Here is a 21503-nt window from a genome sequence, read left to right as displayed (position 1 = left end):
ACAGTAGACCAAGGACACAGAATGATTCAAAATGAAAATGTATTTGTCTGTGGATAACATTAGTTTCCAGAGTCATGGGAGTTAATGATAACAACAATTTTTAGAGTATATTAAATGCCATTCTTCAAGGCTTAATCTAACCTCTAACTATTTAGGGATCAGGACGAGATCTAATGGAGCTTGAGAACAAGGTTGAAAGGATTGATTATCCTGCATCTGCCTGCTGTGAGGTTCCTACATGTTCCTCTGAAGCATGTATTGCTGGCCAGGGTCAGAGGCAGGATGCTGGACGGGAAGGCACCCTGGATTATTTTGTTTGTACTCCCTCTGCTCTGCCTTGGCTGCAAGCTATGCAAGGTTTTAGATCTATAATCCACAGCTCTCCTTGAGGGACACGGAGGGCCTCTGAAATGCTAAACAATCAAGGGAAAGAAGCTTACCTGAAGTCATGAGTAAATGCAGCAGTCAAACCTCTGGCATAGATTTTGGCTTCTTTCTCTTCTAAATGGCTCAAGGTTTGTGTGCCTTTGTTTTCAGCTCTGTATCTGAAAGATAAAGGAATTAGCAGGATTTCTTTAATCTTTGTGTTCTCCCAGATAAGTGTATTAGAGCAATATTGCAGGTTATGGAAATATTTATTTTGAATTAAAATTAAAGCTGCACCATGCTGTGTGTTATTGTATCTTAGTGTAGGGCACAGCTGAGCCGTGCAGTCTCCTATACCTGACTGCAGAAACATCATTCCTTTTGCCCAGTCCCAGATAAATGAAATAACGATGCTCTCTTTTCAGCACAACCCAGTTTATACCTGCTCTGACACAGAACACATGGGGTCCACAAAGTCTCCTTAAATATGTATTTTATTTTCAAAATTTCATAGGGAAATTGATTTTAGCTTTCAAGCAGCAAAGAACTAGAAGTGTAACCTAAGGCATTATGGAGTCAGTGTGCCCAGTTATTGACAGAGGAGACCAATAATTGTATTTCTGTGTAAACTTATTTTAGTGAATATAAGAATACCTCAGCTAGCTTTACCTGAGTTCTCTCCAGCCAGTTTCCTCTAATTTAACCAGAGGGAAAGTTGCTGCTACTGTCTAAGATAAAGAAGAAAATAGAAAAAGTGATAGACAATTAACAGGCAGACATACTTCCTCACTATGAGCAGAGTTGTTGCTGGTGTCTACAAAATTTCCTTCCCACCTCCAAAGGAAATACAGTTTTCAGAAAAGATCAAGCCCAGAACACACTGTAAACCCCACAGGCAAAGATTTGTGAACAAAGTGAATTCTTGGGTGCAGTGCTCCTCTACCCAGACAGAGATATAGGGGAAGATGGGAAGCATGGTATGAACCCTTCCCATCTCAGCAGCTATCAGCCTCTCTGATTGCTCCTCATGGCGGTGTGAAGCCCTCCCTGAACACAGCTGCCCATCAAGCAGCATAACTCCAGCACCAGCTGAATTACTTTCTTACCCACATCCTAGCAACCCTATCATAGCCTTCAGCAAATCTCCTGCACTCTTAGTCCTGGCCCAGTCAACGCTCAGGGAAATGCAGTTTCATTAACCCTTTCTCACAAGGACTGCATTCAAGTACACCATCCAGAGAAGGACTAATGCTGGCTCAGGTCCTGTTGCCTCAGTTTCTCCTGTCAGTCTTTTTTTTCCCCTTCTGCCTTCAGTAAGCTCTTTAGATTCAAGCACTAACCTCAGGCCAATTTTTTATTTCAGAGCTGGATTACTGCCTTAACTCCCTCTCCCCATTTTTCTACCACTTATCTCAATGCTCTCTGACTGTGAGGATGTAACACAGCAACAAAGGACCAGGAAAAAACCAAGGGATTAAAGTATAAATGGATCTAAATACTTAATAGCTGGAAGGAAGAAAAGTCTGACCTACATTAACAGGAGGCAAAATAGTAACAATAGGCTTCAGCTGGTTGTGTACCTAATTATTTATTTATTTATTTTTAAGACATCAGGTAGCAAGAAAACATGCTTGAAAAGGTTTCATTCAAATGTGGATTCAGACATGATTTGGAAGTTTTCTACACTTTGGAAATAATCAGACAGCATTTGAGGGAAAAAAATAGAATTCACCTTTATGAGGACTGGCACTCCAGACAAGAGACAGTTGAGAGTTGCAGATTAAACCCTTCTGTGTGTAAATTACCGAGAATTCTCTTTAATTTCACCATGAGGATCTTTGTTGCCAGTTCTTGAAACTTATGCACATGCCTTTCAAACAGCAGCTTGAAGCTCCAGGCCCTGAAGTCAAGAGATGATATGAGAGTCTCATCTTCCACCACAAATAAAATTGAGGCCTGCCTTATGATCATTAAGATAATGTTGAATGTCAACAAGGTTCAGATATAAAGAAAAAAACCCAACCTCTTCTATCTCTTTTTGACTTAGGAATTTTAAAGGTGTATTGGTTTTGTTGGCAAGGTTTTGGTAGCGGGGGGGGTTACAGGGGTGGCTTCTGTAAGAAGTTGCTGGAAGCTTCCCCTGTGTTCGAGAGAGAGAGAGCCAATACCAGCCGGCTCTAAGACGGACCCGCCGCTGGCCAAGGCCAAGCCAATCAGCGATAGTGGTAACGCCTCTGTGATAACATTTTTAAGAAGGAAAAAAGTTGGGACAGGCAGATTCGGCAGCCGGAGAGAGGAGTGAGAACATGTAAGAGAAACAACTCTGCGGACACCAAGGTCAGTGAAGAAGGAGGGGGAGGAGATGCTCCAGGCGCCGGAGCAGAGATTCCCCTGCGGCCCGTGGTGAAGACCATGGTGAGGCAGGCTGTCCCCCTGCAGTCCATGGAGGTCCACGGTGGAGCAGATATCCACCTGTAGCCCGTGGAGGACCCCACGCCGGAGCAGGTGGGTTTCCCGAAGGAGGCTGTGACCCCGTGGGAACCCTGCGCTGGAGCAGGTTCCTGGCAGGACCTGCGGATCTGTGGAGAGAGGAGCCCACGGAGCAGGTTTTCTGGCAGGACTTGTGACCCCGTGGGGGACGCACGCTGGAGCAGTGTGCTCCTGAAGGACTGCACACCGTGGAAAGGACCCATGCTGGAGCAGTTCGTGAAGAACTGCAGCCCGTGGGAAGGGCCCACGTTGGAGAAGTTCGTGGAGGACTGTCTCCCGTGGGTGGGACCCCACGTTGGAGCAGGGAAGAGTGTGATGAGTCCTCCCCCTGAGGAGGATGAAGCGGCAGAAAACAACGTGTGATGAACTGACCGTAAACCCCATCCCCGTTCCCCCTGTGCCGCTGGGGGGGTTGGTAGAGAAGCCGGGAGTGAAGTTGTGCCCGGGAAGAAGGGAGGGGTGGAGGGAAGGTGTTCTGAGATTCGGGTTTTTTTCTCATTACCCTACTCTGGTTGATTTGTAATAAAGTGAGTTAATTTCCCCAAGTTGAGTCTGTTTTGCCCGTGACGGTAAGTGATGAGTGATATCTCTCCTGTCCTTATCTCGACCCACAAGCTCTTTGTTATATTTTCTCTCCCCTGTCCAGCTGAGGAGGGGGAGTGATAGAACGGCTTTGGTGGGCACCTGGCAATCAGCCAGGGTCAACCCATCACAAAAGGCAAATTCATAAGGACGGTGTACCAACTTGTCTTCTGAACTGCTGGAAGGAGCAGTGCAGAAGACATGGGGCTGTTGTAAGTATGCAGATCCCTCAAGGCTGTTGGTTACATCCTTTATTTCTCACTTCAGCTGCTACTGGGAGAAAAGACAGAAGATGCAAATGGCCAGTGCAAACAGCTAGGCTTGTGCCATCTGCTGCCTTGTGGGAAGTCTGGGAAGAAGGCTTGCTCTGCTGAGAATTCTTGGCCTGCCCAAAACAGGGTGTGTCTTTGGGGTCCCCGAGCCTGAAGCAGTGAGCAGCTGAGAGTGATGCTTCAACCTATACCTTATCTGCTGCCCTCCTTTGAAACACTACAGCTTGGCTCATTGACTGTACTCTTGTCTCAGTAGCCTCTTGAGCTCTGAGCCGGATTGGGTTTCCTTTAACAAATCAGGCTCCTAGCCCCCATTTTAACATTAATTGATTGGAGATGCTTTTAACTGTTCCTTCTGGGTGTATTAATTTTTTACAGATTGAATTTGGTTTGATGAGGCAGGAAACCTGAAACTATTCCTGGCATCTCCTGCATACTCAGAATAACCACTCTAATGCATTCAGAGAAGCATGCAGCAGCAGGGTGGTAACAGACCGGAGCTGGGGAGGGGGAAGTCAGAAGAAGGGGGGTAGGGCGAACCTAGGTAGTCACCTATCCACTTGCAAAAGACATCAGTAAGTGATTGCTTACCTGTGTCATCTTTTATATTAAACGTTTTTCCCAGCAATGCAAGTGTTTCGATCAGGCTGGGGCTGCTGACATTAACAGATATTAAATATACTCAGGAGAAATATGATCAAATGTTTGAAGTGTCTAGTAAATGTGCCGTTAGCCACCCTCCCAGGGAGGCTTAGTGCAAGCTATTGTGTTTTGTTGAGCGAGAGAAAGGTTGGAATATTAGACAAGGAATCCAAAGGCAATTTTATCAGCAGTGTTATGCAGCTCTGGAACACATTGCTAAAGGATTGGAAGCTTTTCTATTACAGCCATCAAATTACTTGCTATTCTTAAACATTGAAATGCCATTTTGCATTTTAAAGCCTCCATGTTGGCACCTGTAAAGGATTGCTATGCTCAGCAACAACACCTCCTTATTCTGACACTGTGGCAAGGCTCTGGGCAGGGCCGGGCTTTGACGCCTTATTAGACCAGACAAAGGTTTCTTCCTTTCTGCTCACCCAGACAGGAGTGGGAGACAGACTTGGCCAAGCTCCTCTCTCACATAACCCTGCTCAGCTCAGCATGTTTAACCCATAGATGAGGTTGACTGATTCCATTCCTAGCAAGATCAAATAGGCCTTATGCATCTCAGAGAGTGTTTGTTTCTTCCTCCAACAAGAATTGCTGTCTTTTTACCTCCAGAGATGTAGTACCAGCAAACCCCATCATTACAGCTCAACTACTCTGCTCCTGGAGCAGAGGAAATAACAGATGGGAAGACAATTGGCAGAGGAAGAAGGGGGTTGGTCACACTGGAAGTTATGTGAAAAAACATCAGGAAAGAAGAATGGAAGAAGATCCTCCCTGAAAGCGTATCTCCACACAGTGGCTATTTCTCCTCTGTTTTTCAGCTTCTGGTTTCATGAGAAGGAGCTTGAGACTGCTCCTGCCTCTTGGCACATCAGGGATACCATGCCTGAGCCTGTGAGCCCTCTGTTAGGCTGCGCAATGTAAACATTCCCTCGCAGAGGTTTCCTCATCCTGAAAACAGCCTCTTAATCCTGCAGGACTCTTCCACAGGGTTATAAAAAAGAAACCAACTAAAAGTAAAAGGCCACTTTCTTTGGCAAAAGGCCAGGTCCCCCCTAGCGAAAAATGATTGTAGATTACAGAAGATATCCCATTTATTACTAATAAATAAGTTACATAGAATAGTGACATACATAGTGTTTTTCTATCCTGGAAAGCATCCTCATTCCTTTAAAACTTCCCAATATATCCAAATAATCCAAATACAGCTATGTCTGAACTAGATACAGCCCCTCAAAATACTCCTCTCCAGCCAAAAGGTCAATGAAGGACCAGCTTTTTTTTATTAAAAAAATCAAATCTCATGTTTCTGGTGTACATCCACACCTTACCTGAGGTAATCAGTCCCAGGAGCAGCCTGAAGCCCAGGGCACTCTGGAGATCCAGGGCTTCATATCCAAAGCATCCTTGCAGGTAATTTGAATTCAGCCTGAATTCAGTCCTGCCCACCTTTCCAACAGGCAATGTTAGTGCCCTGCTAGGAAGGACTTGGACCGTCTCATCTGTCCAGTCAATTATGGGATGTTGCTACAGGGCAAACAAGATATATGAGGACAGCAGGGCCATGCATTGTAGACTGAGGTCTCCAGGTACACTCACCTTTTATGACCTGTACAGTACCGTGTTCCCTTTCTCCCTCCTTCCTATAACCCTGGGCTGAACAGCTGGATTAGCCCCGAAGTACCCCAAGGCAGGGATTCAACAGGCTAGACAGTCGGTGTGGTTGGATTAATTCAAGGCTTTGAGACTAGTCATTAATAAGTCCTGATGGTCAAAAAGTAATTGGCCAATGCACTGTGGATTTTAACCCACTGTTGAAGCACTGGGTACCAGCAGGTGCTGGCTTCACTGAACCAGTGGTCTCATTTAGCAAAGCAAGCCCTAGGCCCTCTTGTTTGCTAGAGTAGCATGCTTATTTTAAATTCAAACCTGCTGTCTTTTTCTACTCTTCTTTTTCTATTGCTAAAAGTGGTTTTATGACAGATCTTGATGGATATGAATTGTCTGCCATATGTTGTTTCCTTTCCTCACTGTTATCTCCATATGTCAAATGTACTTGGATCTGATGATCTCCATACAAATGATAACAAAACAAACAGACAAGGAGAGGCCAGACTGCAGGGGAAACAGAATCCCAGTCAGAGAACTGAAATACCAGCAGGCAGCCTTTCTGCTGGAGACTGTATGGTTTACATGCTGTCACTCAAAACCAGTGACTAGCTACTCCTTCCAGGCACTCTCACACATTAGTTGCTCTCTGACTGCTAAGAAAGGATGTGGTCTAGGGGAAATTGCCTGGGGATCCACCACCCTGTTTAGGATATACAGAGTCTAGTGAGAGACCTTATGAGTAAGGGTTGTTTTGCCTCCGGCATGACCAGTGCCAAGCTTCTTATAACTTGTTTTTTCCTGGTAAATTGGGTAAATAATCAGAAGTGCCTCAAGTGACTTAAATTTACCAGACGTTTGCTCTCCTAAGTCCCTTAGACACTTATGAAAATTGGATCCCTTCTCTCTTACAGTCATTGCCTTTCTCTTTCATTTTCTCCTTATCACATTGCCATTTTTTTAATGTGTCTTTGAGGCTTCCCGTGTTCTCCAAGAGATCCAACAGCAAGGAGTATTTAGAAAACAGAGGATCATAAATACCTGATAATCCAAGATAGTGTAAGGTGGATGTTGTTCCTAATTACTTTTTCCCTATTGGTCCCAGTTTTGATTTTCCAAATCAGTTAGGGGAATTCCTGCTCATCCTTCAGGCTGCTTTCCCCTGCAGTGAGCATCTCTGAACCTGGGAGCGCTTGGCCTGGCCAAAGTCTCCTTTTCATGTCTGTTGCAAAGAGGATAGGCTATTCCCAGGGAGGCTGGTGACAGTGAGGACAGGTGAAGCCCTACTCCACAGCATTCTCATCTCTGTGGTGGGAGCTTTCTCTGAGGCAACACAGATTCAGAGTCACATTGTGCACCCCCTGTGACCATATTGCATCACTGCAAAGGAATCATCTTTCCAGTGAGAAGTATATCTGCAGCCCTGTCCCCTAACTTTCTGCACAAGAGCAAGGCACAGTGCTTTTCTTCCTCGCTGAATCCACCAGGAGTTATGTTCTTCCTTACAGGCCAAGGTAAATCTGTGCAATTTCTGAGAAAGGACCCACCAGCAAGGTAAAAGTTAAAAATCACATTTTAGGTGTGATAGTTTCTGACTTCCTCAAGTTCTACTTCTCTGAATCCTTCTTCTCTTTCTTCCCCTCACAGTTATTGCCCTGCTGAGCTGCTCAAGAAGGGAAGCGAAGTGTTGGAATAGAGATCTTTGCAAGGTTAAAAAAGACACCTTTCACTTTAACAAATTACGGTCTCCATCTGTTTAGCATCCCTTTCATGTCTGTAACAGATACAGGCAGAATTGATTACCTTTACTTCAGGCCTACTAATTAAAGCCCTCCCCTGATGTAATGGTACCACTAAAATTTCCACTTGGGTCATCTGTGTTTTTCTGTGGATCCTATCTTTTCTTCAGGACAGAGAAGATATTTAAGGGGCTACATTTTTTAAGGGAGACCAGACACAGAACAAATTAAAGGAGCTGATGAGTCAAAACAATCAACATGAAGGAGTTCTAAGATCTAGAATAATTCAGGTTGGAAGGGATTTTAGGAGTCCATCCAATCCAAGTGCAAGCTTAAAGTCAGCTTCAAAAGTAGATCAGGTTGCTGAGGACCGTGTCCAGAAGTTTTGAAAATCTCCAAGGATGGTGATGTTACAGCCTCTCTGGAGACTTGTTCCAGTGCTTGATTGCTCAACTTGCAGGCTAATACAGCAACCTAATAAAGGGCTTTACGGCTGGTATCTGTCTTGAGCTATCCTTTCAAGGCAAAACATGGAAAGCAGGGCTGGGTGTGGCCAGTATTTGCTTGGGGCTCAGCATCTACCCAAGAAAACTCTAAGGCCCACAAGAGGAGCTGGTGAATTGGTGTTTCAAGCCTTTGCTCAAGCACAAAACACATCAACAATGCTAGGTCCTAGGGAAGCGTAAGTCATCCTGTACAGCCATTTGGTGAGCAGTGCAGAGAGAAAAATGTCTTTAACACAATTAGCCTTGAAGAGCCACTGTTGTGAGTCCAGCACTTCCCAGAGCATCCCTCATCAGGGGACTGGCTACACTGCACTTCAATACCAAGAGGATTTAGGGAATCCTTTATTACCATCATCCTACCAATGTTTTTATTAGTCTTATAGTGTTACACACACTTGCTTTGCTAGATAACATGGCTGCAGCAGATTTCCAACCATCTCCCCCATTATCTTTTCAGGGCCTTACCAAGTGGCCCAGGTCCACAGTACAGCCAAGGGGGCAGCCAGCTTGGGAACAGAGGCAGAAATGAGCAGCAGTGAGCAAGCCAGGTCAGAGGACAACAGACCAGGTTACACCAGCTTCAGTGACAAAGTCAATGCATTAAAACTATGGCCTAAGTGCTGAGCCACTGCTGGAAGAGATCTCACTGGCATGAGTGCTGATGCTTATGTGAGCAGTCAGGCACAGGAAAGGGACTGAACCCTTCAAGAAACACCTCTTTCTAGAAGGCAGGTTACCACCTGCTAGTTTTAGTGTAGTTAACAGAGGTCAGAGGTTGCCCATAAATCCCAGGAAAGTCCCTCACTTCATAAACCTTGCCACCATTTTGCTGGCTCTTGTGACAATGGTGGTCCCTCGGACCTTTCCCATTGAAGGAAAGGAGAGAGGGACAGACTGCAGCAGACCTTTGAATGCCTGGGGAAAGCTGAGATGTTTCTAAGAAGTTGCAATGCAAGTATAGTTTATTTGTCAAATTAGTAATGCCTGAGATAACAAAAAGCTTGCTGCTTCTCTAATGAAATAAATTTTTAGCTGTTGGCTCAGGATAATACCATAGCAGACTGGTTGGGTTGCCTCTGTTCTACATGATGGTTGTTACTAAATGTGTATTTAGAATATTTAAAAAAATGAATGTGATTAATTCTCTTGAGCTAGCTGAAACAATGAGTTGATCCAGACAGAGTGAACAGACGTTACAACATGCTTGCACACACTGGAGTTTTTCTTTGTTTGAGTAATTCTATCGCCAACCAAGCCTAAGATTTCAGTATTTAGCAGTAAAGTTCACACTTGCTAAAATTCAAATCTTCTAGGTCACTTGCTTATTAGCCACAAAAGTGCTCTGCTTGGAAGTGCAATATAAATAAATAAAAGATAATGTATGTAATTCAATTTCAATTCAAGAAAAATGAACCTGAAGAGTTATTCTTAAAGTCATTCAGCTTTCCAGGACCCTGGTCTTCTGACTGTGCTTTAACAACTGCTGTTAAAGAAACAAACAGTTTAGTGAGAGGCACTGGGATATGGGAAGGGTTGAGGACCAGGAAGGTCCAGGAAGAACTATGACCATCCCAGCATTGGCACTGAAAGAAAGCAACAATTTCAGACCCTCCTTCACCACAGCTCCAGTTACCAGAAATCTGTCTGTAAGGATTTCCGTAGTAAATAACTCCTAGTTTTGTCTCTTGTACATCTCTGACCATGAAGTACCAGTGTTATTGCCCTTGGGGAACACTTAATGTCTCCATCTATTTTAATTTTGTATCATTTTGCACTGGTTCTTTAGAAATGCAATTGGATGCACTTCTTTGTTTCAGTCAATACCACCTAGACAGCCTGAAGTTGGTACACAAACTCCTTAAAGATAATAATGCTCTGAGATGAAAAGAAAATATTTGACTGCTTCATACACTTGAATAGGAAGGAATTGAAAGGACCACTACCAACATCAGACAAGCTCACCATTTAATTTTATATTTCAAGAGTCTGATATTATGTTGTCAAACTCTTGCAGTTCAGTTCAGTACAGTTTTTACCAACATACAGAGCACTTCACAGCTGCTAGTGCAATTGTTTCTATTTAGATGGTGCCCTTTAATCAACATAAGATCTAGCGTTGCAAACAGCATATAGAACTCATAGAAAGCCTTGCCAAATCAGTACTCGTGAAACTTCACAAGCTCTAAAAAACAGGCCTATCCGTGACTGGAAAATAATAGAAATCATAAAGCTTCCCCAATTAGTGCATTCAGTTTTGGTGCCATCTAAAGACTGAAGAATGTAAGTCTCCATGTTTAAAATTAATTCTACAAGACAGAGAGGAATCACCATAGTGCACAAGTTGAGCCAGGAAAGGTGAGAAAGGAGGAACTGGAACAGCAAAATTACTATGGCACTAATGACTATGGCTAATGACAAGATGTTGCAAGAGCTAATCATCCAGAGTGAGTAAGTGAGTGAGTGAGAGTGTGTGTGTATGTGAGTGCATGGGGCTAGAATCAAAAGGGTGAACTGCTAAACCTCAGTGGAGTTGCGCAAATTATTTAATATAAATAACTTGTTGAATTAAGTTTATCTTATAGTCTATTTACTCTTTACGCAGTCTGTGTTCACTGATTTGAGATTTTTTCTAAAATGAATTAATCATTTGAAATTGTAACTGGAAACGTGTTAATTAATTCAAATGATCTACAGTTCATTCACAAGCTGTGTGTTGCAAAAATTCAGTACCTGAAATTGCACTGGCTTTGTCTAGATTTCTAGATGAGTTAATATACTTTTCTATTCCTAACTGCTGTTCTTTATTAATTGCTAATACTGGTTTTCAAAGGCAGATTCTATTACAAATTCAAAATTCACTGTCTGAAAAAAAATCACACACCAGCTAAAATTCCCAGTAAACTGTAAGCAAGGAAATTCTTCCTTTTTACAAAATTTCTGTGTGCACATGTGCTCCTTGGAACTCTGGCTTCCAGCTCCCCCTGGGAGAACATGGCAGGGACAATGACAACCAAGTCCCATAATGAAGGAGGGCTTGCAAACGTCACAGCAAAGGGCTAGAGAAATCAAAATGAAGGATACACTTGTGGGGAGCGCAGCAGTTTGAGCTTACATCTCTTAACATGGGAGACGTTTTGTATAGATGTTTTGAATAAGCTGAAGAGACATCCTAAGTAAGGACAATCCCAGCAAAGTCATTTGAAACCACAATATTGCTGGCAAGTCAATTAAAGGAATCCCTTAAACCATTTATTTTGCTCTAGTGTTAATGACTGGAGGTATCTTGAGTTTAGATGGTACATTTCTTTGTACAAGAGAAGGATGGTCAGACCCCATCCTGCTAATGCAGTAAATCTCTAAATGCCACAATATTTGGTATAATGACAACAATGCAGATATTGCAGCAAGCAGCCGCAGCTCTGCTGATGTTGAATTTTGTTAAGTGACATCTTAAGGAGGACAAAATAACTTCCTGTGCATATTTGAAGATCATATATAGCAGAGTTGAAAAAGGCCAGTGTTAATGGTACCTAAATATAACAACATGTCTGTATTGTGCTAGGCTGAGTATGTCGGTGAATCCAGCTGCGACACAGTGAGGACTCCTGCATGCCATAAGTTTTAACTACATTACAGGTGAGTTCCCTGATTCAGCTGCTCAGATGGGCTGTAGAAATAAAGAACTAAAATCCTACAGAGGATATCTAATGTGAGGTATCATGAAAAAAAGAGCTTGTAACAATGGGATCTGCCAAGCCAACAGACAGAATTGCATAAGAAGGTGTAGGAACCACATTTTTGAGACACAGACATTCAGTTTGACAGCTGCTCTGCACAGAGGCAGCTAGAGGGATGCTGAGTTGGTCTTTTGTACATACAGCTAGCCAGTGCTGGAAAAAAAAGAAACTTCTGTTTTCCTGAGGGTAAAACAATCTACCATTTCAAATTCCCTTTCTATGGCAACATTTGTGACTCCCAGAGAATAGGGCAGCATGTTCCCTGCTCCTCTTAGTGCCCTTCCTCAGACAACCCTTCCCATGCTGGGCACCTTTTTTTGGTACTTATTGCTCCCTTGTCAGTGATAAACCTACATCTATCACTGCTGCTGTAGGTTATGGCATCAGGTTGGACTCCCAAACTCGTGGAGGCAGGACTGACAACAGGCAAAAATTTAAATTAATTGAGATTTCCGTCCTCATTTGGAGACAACTCAGGGAACACATAAACCTTGTCATATCTGAAGGACAGCTTAATACTACACTCCTAAATGAGACATGACTGAGTCTTAATCCCGCTGAGTGAAATTTTACTAGTTTGTATTAATAGTTTATTATTATTTCTGATTGTTCCCCCACTCCAAATCCTTTGTGCATCATTTACATGGGATTTTTAAACAGCAAAGCAAAATCCATTTGGAGAGACATTTTCCCATTTTAATAACATTTTCACACACATCGGCTAAGTCAGTCACTAGAGGTTGCAAGCTCAGCCTCCCTTTTCTGCAGTGATCAAAATTAAATGCCAGCTGATCTCCAGGGAGGCTACAGACTGAGCCAAGCACAGCAAGCTCCTGTGGTAGATACTGATGGTCTCAGTGAATCCCATCACTACTTATTCATGTGTTTAGCAGTAATTCAACACCATGTTTTTACACAAATCACAGGATCCCAGCCCAGCAATTTTTGCTGAGGGAGTTTCTCTATCCCCTGAGATTGGTCTTCAAGCCGCCTCACTCCAGCCTCTCCATTTCTCAGTGCCCAGGCAGAACCTGTCTCCACACTGGAATGAGTGAAGAAGTGGCCCTGAAGTTAACACAGGAGCTTAGGGCTAAAGATGGGGGCTCTTTCAGGTCAGGAACCTAAGAAGCAGATGTCAAATTCAGACTTTGCTCTTGTGTGGACAAACTCAATTATAAAGCTTCTGTTTTTCAAGAAGGAGCAGAATACAACTCCCTTTATTTCTCCTTCCTGCAGAACAGGTGTCTGTCTGTCTCTGCTGTGAGGAGCTGAAAGGAGAACTGCAAACACCAGTGTGCAACCTCCCTAATACTCATGTCCAGCACTGCCTGGGGTAACCACAGCTGGCCAGGGTTCATCCAAAAAAAGCACTGGGAACTCTTAGCACCAGCCATGGCTTTTTACAGGTAAGGTCCTTCTTCCTAAATGCCATGATCACATAGATCACACTCATTTTCCTAAGGATAATAGCCCACAACACCAAACAATTCAAGAACCTGTGCTATCAAGACCTCCAGATCTGGACTGGCAGACAGTATATACACATCCCTCTGAGGATACCAGTGGGAGATAACCTTACTTGCAGAAGTAGGAAATACACTCACTTCAGGGGTTCTTCCACAACTACTGCCTCCTCTCATCCCCCAAGAATATCTCTCTTCTTAATAACCTGAGCCCCAGTCCCTACACTGCTATAACAAAGAGCACTCGTTTTGAAAGTAATCCTTAAGGGAGGGTACACTGCTGTCAGCACTGCTACCACCCAGAACATTTTGCATGACTATAAATCATTTGGAAGAAAAACCCACAAATGTGCAGGACCACTGTGTAATAAAAAAACCTTTCATTCTATTTGTGGTATGAAATGGATCAGAGGTAGCAGGTGTTTTAATTGTGAGTGCACACAGAATCCTTTGCCATCCATTCTGTACTGCAGTTATAGGTGATCATAGGACACCTGAAAATTATTGAGGGTACAAACTTGCAATTTTATAATACCTATACGGGCTCAGATTTTGAAAAATTAAATTTTATTTGCAGGTTGCAAGTGAACAAGACCATAGGAAGTTGTGTTTTATACCTAGCAGCTTTCTAAATTTATACCAGTTTTGTAGGGTGAGGATTGTGCTCAGTCTCAGTGGTCTTGTTTTCAGACAAGAGGCAAAAGAACTAAGGAAATGTGCTACCATGTTTTAGCATTTGCTAGTAACATTCTGTGATTGGGACTATTGTAGCATCTGAGCTAGTCTTGCTTTGCACCTTGCACAGGCATTCATGCCTGAACAAGGAACATACCAAAATGCTACTCTTTGGATTTGGCAGTGTGTTATAAACTTTTGGCATAAGCACACATTTCAGTGTAAAGTGCAAGGCAACAAAGAATCCAATCCCATTCACTTCACAAAGCAAAGAGAAAAAAAAAAAGTATTTTGCACTTACCTAATGACAAAATCTGCCAGGTCTGAAGAGTCTTTTTTTTTAATGTTCCTATCAGCCTTTGCTTTTAAAACAGGAAGAATGGTAGCTGAGGGCAACTAATAGCTTACAGGGTCAATCTCAGCATTAGGGTTTGAATGAAGAGATGAAAGAGGTCTAAAGGGAATGAAATCCCTGGACACAGAACTATGATCCTTTTGGGAATCGTTCCCATGGGGCCACTTAGCAACAGGCCACCATCCAAGCACAACACCCCTGAGAGCAGAAGAAAAACTTTCTTCTTTGTATTTTGCCCTCTCTGTTGAAAATACTGTTTTCAGCTTATTCCCTGGGGAGTCAGTGCCTCATCAGGAAGAAATAAAGCTGGCCAGTCTGAGCATGATTGTGTCTCATGCTCTGCAAAGGCACACATTTCTCTTATCCCCAGGAAGAAAATTGCCTCATTTTATATTCACAATCAAATGTACTGAAATTATAAGCAGTGGAATAATTATGTTCAACATGACACACTAGATCTGACCTTAATAAGACAGCCTGGTGGCCTTAACTGTTATGGGACCGGCTCCTCCCACCGGCTCCAGACCTGGGGATCATTTCCACATTCTCCCCCCAGTAAAAATAAGTTATGTGCTTCTTGCATCATGTCCATGTGCTCCGTGTGACCCTTGGGGCTAAAGCAATAACTCATTGAGTTCTGCTGCATCTGAGTGCTGACTTGGCCAGTGCCACTAACATAGAAACAAAGAAAGTAAACATTTACTTAGAGAGAGGAATAGGCACAGCCATGGAGTTATTTTTAACCTTTAATTGTTTGATATAGAATTTTAGCGATTCTACAAGAAACTGTGGTATCTCTGACACAATGAATTTGCCCTGAGTGTTGATGGCTCCAATGGAGTAATGACATACCTCTTTGACAAAGGTATTTGGTATCAAAATCTGTCACACACCAAAATCTGCCAGCTTCTTCACTTCTGACTTCCAGGTCACATTCGTATTCCAGTGTCACCCCACCCCCATCTCTGCCAATGCTGCTCAGTCATGACCTATACCCCCTGCTATTATAATCACCGAGCACCCCACGCAATGCAGACAACACATTTTTCTGATGGGATAAGTATAACACAAAGCCATCACACAAGTTGGAACTGTTTGCCTTTGCTCTGAAACCTCCCTGCACTTAGAGGACGGAAAAACTGCAGGATGGGAGGGAGGGGGAGCAACAGACCTGTCCAGGACATATCCTTGGGAGCCTGCAGATGTGGTTTTTAATCCCTCTTTTCCTTGGGGATCAGTTACTCAAAAGCACGTAAGAGATTAAAATCAACATCCCACCCTTCTGCTGAGTAACAGCAGCAGCTGGAGAGAAATGTGTGGATATAACTGAGATCTAACAACTATGTGCAAATTCTACTCTCCAGAGAGGTGCAAACATGAAAGTTTGGTTGAGAGTTTGCCCCCCCTCATCCCCCGGCAGAGGAAGCATTAAGGTTTCTGCAACTAAATATCAAAAACCAGGTTATTACAGTGCTTTCTTCCGGAACTTGGGCAACCATTACTTATTACCAGTTCAGCTTTCTATATAATCTCAGATTTCTTCAAACCAAAGACATGAGACATACCTTAGACCCCCTGCATTGCTATTCTCTAGGTGTAAAAGAGGCACTCTAGTATTTCCTTCACAGGGATGCTGGAAGGGTAACACTGCAAATGCTTGGAAGGTGTTCAGAAGCTGCGGGTGTAGATGTTGTACACTATGAGAACATGCAAAAAGAACTGAGTTGAGTCTTTATCGAGAAATTGCATGTGTAGGGGTTAGACCAGGAGACTTGGAGAAAGGATATCTGTGTTATTTTCCCAAGTCTGTCCTTGGTCTTCTAGGTGACGCTGGAAAAAGCACTTTTCTTCACAGTACAACCATTTCCCCAGCCATACTATGGGAACAGTACTACTGACCTTACAGCTCAGGAGACTGGGAAAGCTGAATTCACTCACGTGCAGAATGCTTCATGATTTGCATCACAGATTGTGGATGAGAATTAACAGTGTCATTGTCCTGGTGCGACCTCAATGCAACTGATTTTGAGCCTCTCATATTCCAGTGCTAAAGCAAGGAAAGCAAAAGTAATTTTTGCTTTAACCAGCCTTGAGCAAAGCCTGCCTGCACTTTCTGATACACACCTTGGAAAATGATGACATGGCATGTTGTAGCCCATGCATCAAGGACAACCACACAACATGCCTCTGCAATTGTGACAAGCTATAGCACCTCTTGCATGAAGCCCCATCCCTGTTCAATGAGCTCTGCAAAACAAGCCATAAGCAAAAAAAAGGCTGTAAGAGAACCCAAAAACTCCATTGTACCTTTGCCCTCTAGAGCTTCCCTGGCTCACCTGACAGAAGTCCCTCAGTGCCTATGATCTGCCTCAGAGAGCCTGGCAGGACAGCAGACACTTCATGGCAGTTTGTCACTCAGCGTTGCAGGTCAGGGACTTGTGTTCCCTCCCCTGCAGAAAGCCTCTGGCAGGAATTTTGCAAGCTTTAGTGTATCCTTTGTCTGAGGAAGATCCATAATCTGAAGTCGGAGAGGGTCTCCTACACGGCAGGAACTTGTCAGTGCCCTGCTGCTTCCCAGTGACAGGGGTTTTGCTCTTTGTCTTATTTTGCATGGCCTCAGCATTTATGGTCTGTAGCCTTCTATACACCCTGCTCTTTGCAGTGCCACCATGGAAATGTCTGTATAAATGTGAATTTCAATAGCCATTATACTCCCAGCAGCAGCAATCCGTGTTTGGAACCTCAGAGCCTGTTAATCTGTAGTAGTCATAAGGCTACTTATCTCCTGCTCTTTTCAAATATCTTGGCAGTGGATACAAAAGGGAAATGGCAGGAGCTATTCTTCTCCAGAGTCTGAGAGGGGTTTTTTTCTTTTTCTTTTTTTTTTTTTTTATTTTATGCTCTACTGTTGCTACATTACCAAATGTCACATTCAAAACTGATGGCAAAATTTGCAAGAGAGATAAGAGATGAAAATCTCCCAAGTTCCTGCTAATGTAAGACTTTTGGCCCAGGAAAGCAGCTAGTTGCAGGGTGATGTTGCAAGTGCCCAGAGTGCTTAGCTGTCTGTTAGCTAATTAAAGAACCATGATCTGAAAGCTTTGAAAGATTTAGTTCGGATCTTCCTTGGGGTCATTTTTAGCTCTCCTACCTATTTGCTGATGAATCTTCAGCTCCAGCCTACAGGTGTTGAGCTACAAAAGGATGTTTGGAGAGGGGTGGTTGTATGCCATGGACATAGGCATTGTTAAAAGACAGAGATGTGGCTCCAGAGAGACTTCTAGTGAGATAAGGAGTGCTAAAAATGTGCAAAGGAAATAAATTATGAAAGAAAATTATCATTTGGATTGGATCTGGGCTGCTGCCTCTAGGGCTTTTACAGTGAAAATTTGGGATGCTGATTCATTTAAACTCTACTACTGCTGACATCCAAAGCTGAAGCTGTTTCAGCAGCCAAAATCTGGACAAGAGCTCTCCCTGAGAGCCAGCCCTCATCCCTTTGCCCAGCCCTAGGAGATCTCACCATGTGGCCAAGTTTGACTAAAATAAGGCCACAAAAAGAGCATTAAGGCACAAGCTCCATGATTAACCAGCTAGGTAAATAGGACACACTATGTTTAAAGAGGGACTGAAGAAAATTCTCTGCTGTGGGATGAAGTGTCCCAGATGAGACCAGAGGTCTGCCAGATGCTAGCTAGGGAAATCCAGCTGTGGGGCCGTGTTTACAAAAAGGGAGATGCTGGACTTACACATCCAGGCACTCCTGAGCAGAGCTGGGTCCTGCAAATGGAGAATGATTGTGCCAGCTAAGGCAGGACACAGAGTACTGCAGACGTGAGGGAATGAAGACGATGCTGAAGGTGCTTAGCAAAGAGCCCTAAAAGGTGAGGGTGATCTAGTTCTTGTGAAGAGATGGTAACAATACAACTTTATTTTCTACATACAGCAATCAAGATACTTAACAGTTCTTTCAGTTCAGTTTTAATAATTTCGTAAGCAAGAGGCCCTCAGTCAAGACACAAAAGGCCAAGAATGAAATCTTCATATTTATTGTCCATCTGCTTTTCTGGCTTATTTATCACAAGGTGTTGGTGAAAACAGCTGGCTCACTGACCACAGTGGAAAAAGGTTCAGGAGCACATGCCAAGAACACCAGTACAAACAGGGACATTTGCAACTTTCTGCTTGAAGCTACAAGAATGTTTCAGTACTGGCAGATCACCTTCAAACTTTTTCTGCTCCTCCACCTTAGAAATAAAACCTTAGGTCTTTCTCTACCCACATGTTTTTTTCTAATTGTCATGAAGGTAAATGGATATCCCATCACCACCAGCTAAGGAGATCAACAACCCATACAGATAGGACTGGAAATCTCCTGAATCTAGAGGCTTGGAAGAGGTGATTTACTGAGGCAGAGGAAAAGAAGGGGCCAAGGACAGACATTTTGTAGTGCAACAGCAGGCAGCCTTCCTACACTGCCTAACATAAATAAAGCAATGCTCCTGTTTTCTCTTGCTGTCACACCTTTACACATCCCTGAAAAACTTTCTCATCCTGGAACTTCTGCTGGAAGGTTCAGTCTTAGAAATAAATCCTAGATTAGCAAAATGGGAAGCTTTTCAAATGCTGACTGCCAGAGGTTGGGGAGGTGAACCAGGCAAGGCATAAGCGTCCTGTTCTTACATTTATACTGAAGCATCCACCACTGCCATTCTCAGACAGACTGCTGGGCTGAATGGACTTTTGATCTGATGCAGTGTGGCTGTTTCCTTGGTTCCTCTTTATAGAAGTCGTCAATAAGTAAATTTATATTTTAAGAGTTAATAGCAGCTAATGATAACCTTAGCTTTTAAGGAGACCAAGCTTGTGAGCCTCTCCTAATCAGAGGAAGTTCAAGGCACATTGTTGCTTCCAACTAATCCAGCCTGCAAACATAAACAAAAACTCTGTCTTTCATAAGCAGGGTTCCACATAAACCAATATATTCATAGAGCTTCATTGATCTTTATTTTGTTAAAACCATCCTTCACTGCTGCCAATTCTACCAATGGCAGCAACAGTGGCAGGGCTAGGACAGAGATCTGCCCGTCATGCCTCTGTCACGTTATCACATCATTTGGGCCCTCACAAACTAATTTTAGGTGATATTGCAGTGTAAACGTCGGCAGCCAGGGCTGTACTGTTGCAAAACAGTCATGGTCTCTGCTGAGTCAGGCTGGCATTTTACACTAAAGATAAGGAAAAAGGGGATAGCACAGGATTTTCTCCTTTCCTGCTGTCCAGGGTCCAAGAAAATTCAGTAAAGGACAATCCTGAGCTCCTTGGAAAGTACTTTTAATTCCTATTGAATTTCTGCAGGCAAAGCCATATATAACAATAATCAAGACAAGACAAACTAAAAGCAAAGAGCATGGCCTAGCAATTTAAGATAAACCATGCTCCTTTTGCTATTGATCACCTCGACTCTGTGTTTTGTTCCTAGTCAAATCTGATCAAAACATTGGAGAGAGAAACAGCTTGAGGATTTCTGAGAAAATAGGCCAAATGCTGTATCCCTGAGAAAAAATCTATCTGAAAATCCATGGACCAGGAGCAAAAACTGAAGTTGAATTAAAATCTGGCTTTCTTCCCCCCTCACTTACCCCTCTTCCACTCCCCCACTGAGCTAACAAGCTTCTACCATCATCTACTTGTGGAAAGGCAAAGGCTTCAGGCACCCTCCTTTTTGTGTGCCAGCATAATTGTAATTACATGAGCAACCACCAGTATTGTAAAGGAGTCTTGTATTTTCTTCAGTGAGTCTGCCTATTTGTCCAACCTGAAAGGAACGTACTTTCGGTGTCTTTCCTTGTGCATCCGCATGCACAGCCCACTGCAACTTGGCTGTTATTTGCTTTTCCTGCCTCACAGGGATAGATACTCAGGAGGAAGAAAGTAAATGAGAGAGTGTCCAAGGTGCCTCACAACACAATTTGGTTTGCCTTCTAAATTATTGCTGCCAGAAGCTAATGAGCCTTTCTCCCCAGGCTTTCTCTCACAAGGACAGAAAACTCACTTTGTTTAACAAGATTTTCCACATGCTTGTTGTTGTGGGTACAGGCTATGCAAGCCAGAAGTGAGAAATATTTTCTTGGTTTGAGGCAGCCACACAAAAGCAAGAGAAGCTTTTACAGAAATCAGGAGATGCAATGAATGAGCTCAGATTTGCATTCGAACTTAACCTCAAATCCTCAAAGGCAGAGAAATTTGAGGTGATCTTTTCAGCATGTTTTCCTGATGTCTTCTGGAGGTTCAAATGCATGAATACAATTTTGTGGTGTATATATGGGTGTGCATGTATCTGCTGATTATTTATGTGAACTCTGAGATATGTGTTTTTATGTATATTCAGGGCTTGCTCCGATGCACTTGGCAATACCAGTAAACCTATTTTCCGGTCTTTACCTAAGCAAAGTAATAATCCAGTTGTACTTACAGCACTTTGCAGCCAGGACACTTGAGGCACTGCAGAACAACTATAGAAGCATTTCAGAACACAATACAAACACAGTATTAAAATAATCTTATAATTCAAACGAAACAGGCTGAGTTCCTGAGAGGCTGAGCAATGGAGATGTCAGAAAGGAATAAATATGTGGTTACAATGGTTTTGTTTCAAAGTACACTGTAAGAAAATGTGGTTTAGATGGATTTAGCGGGGAAGTGATGGTGGGCTGAGTTCCTAGTGCTGGAGCTCTTTCTGACAAAGACTCACTGTAAAAGCTGAGCTGTGTCTGGCGCTGACACACAGTCAAGTTAAGCTTGAAGGAAGCAAGCCCGGCGTATTGCAAGGCTCCACACTGTAAAGGGGTTTCAACCAGCAGTATCAGTGTGACAGTCACTCTGCCCCAGAGGAGGCAGCTGTCGCACTGAACGCAGAGCATGTGAAATTTAATCAGTGCTGTTTTCACCTACTAGTGGGGATTGAGGGAGTGACCTGCTAACCGATGTGGGAGCCATGCGAAGGGATGGGGAATGACACCTGTGACCCCAGAGGTGAGTGTTGCTCCAACAAACAGC

This window comes from Aquila chrysaetos, chromosome 13, assembly GCF_900496995.4.
Source record: "Aquila chrysaetos chrysaetos chromosome 13, bAquChr1.4, whole genome shotgun sequence".
Lineage (NCBI taxonomy): Eukaryota > Metazoa > Chordata > Aves > Accipitriformes > Accipitridae > Aquila > Aquila chrysaetos.
This window is presented reverse-complemented; position numbering follows the sequence as displayed.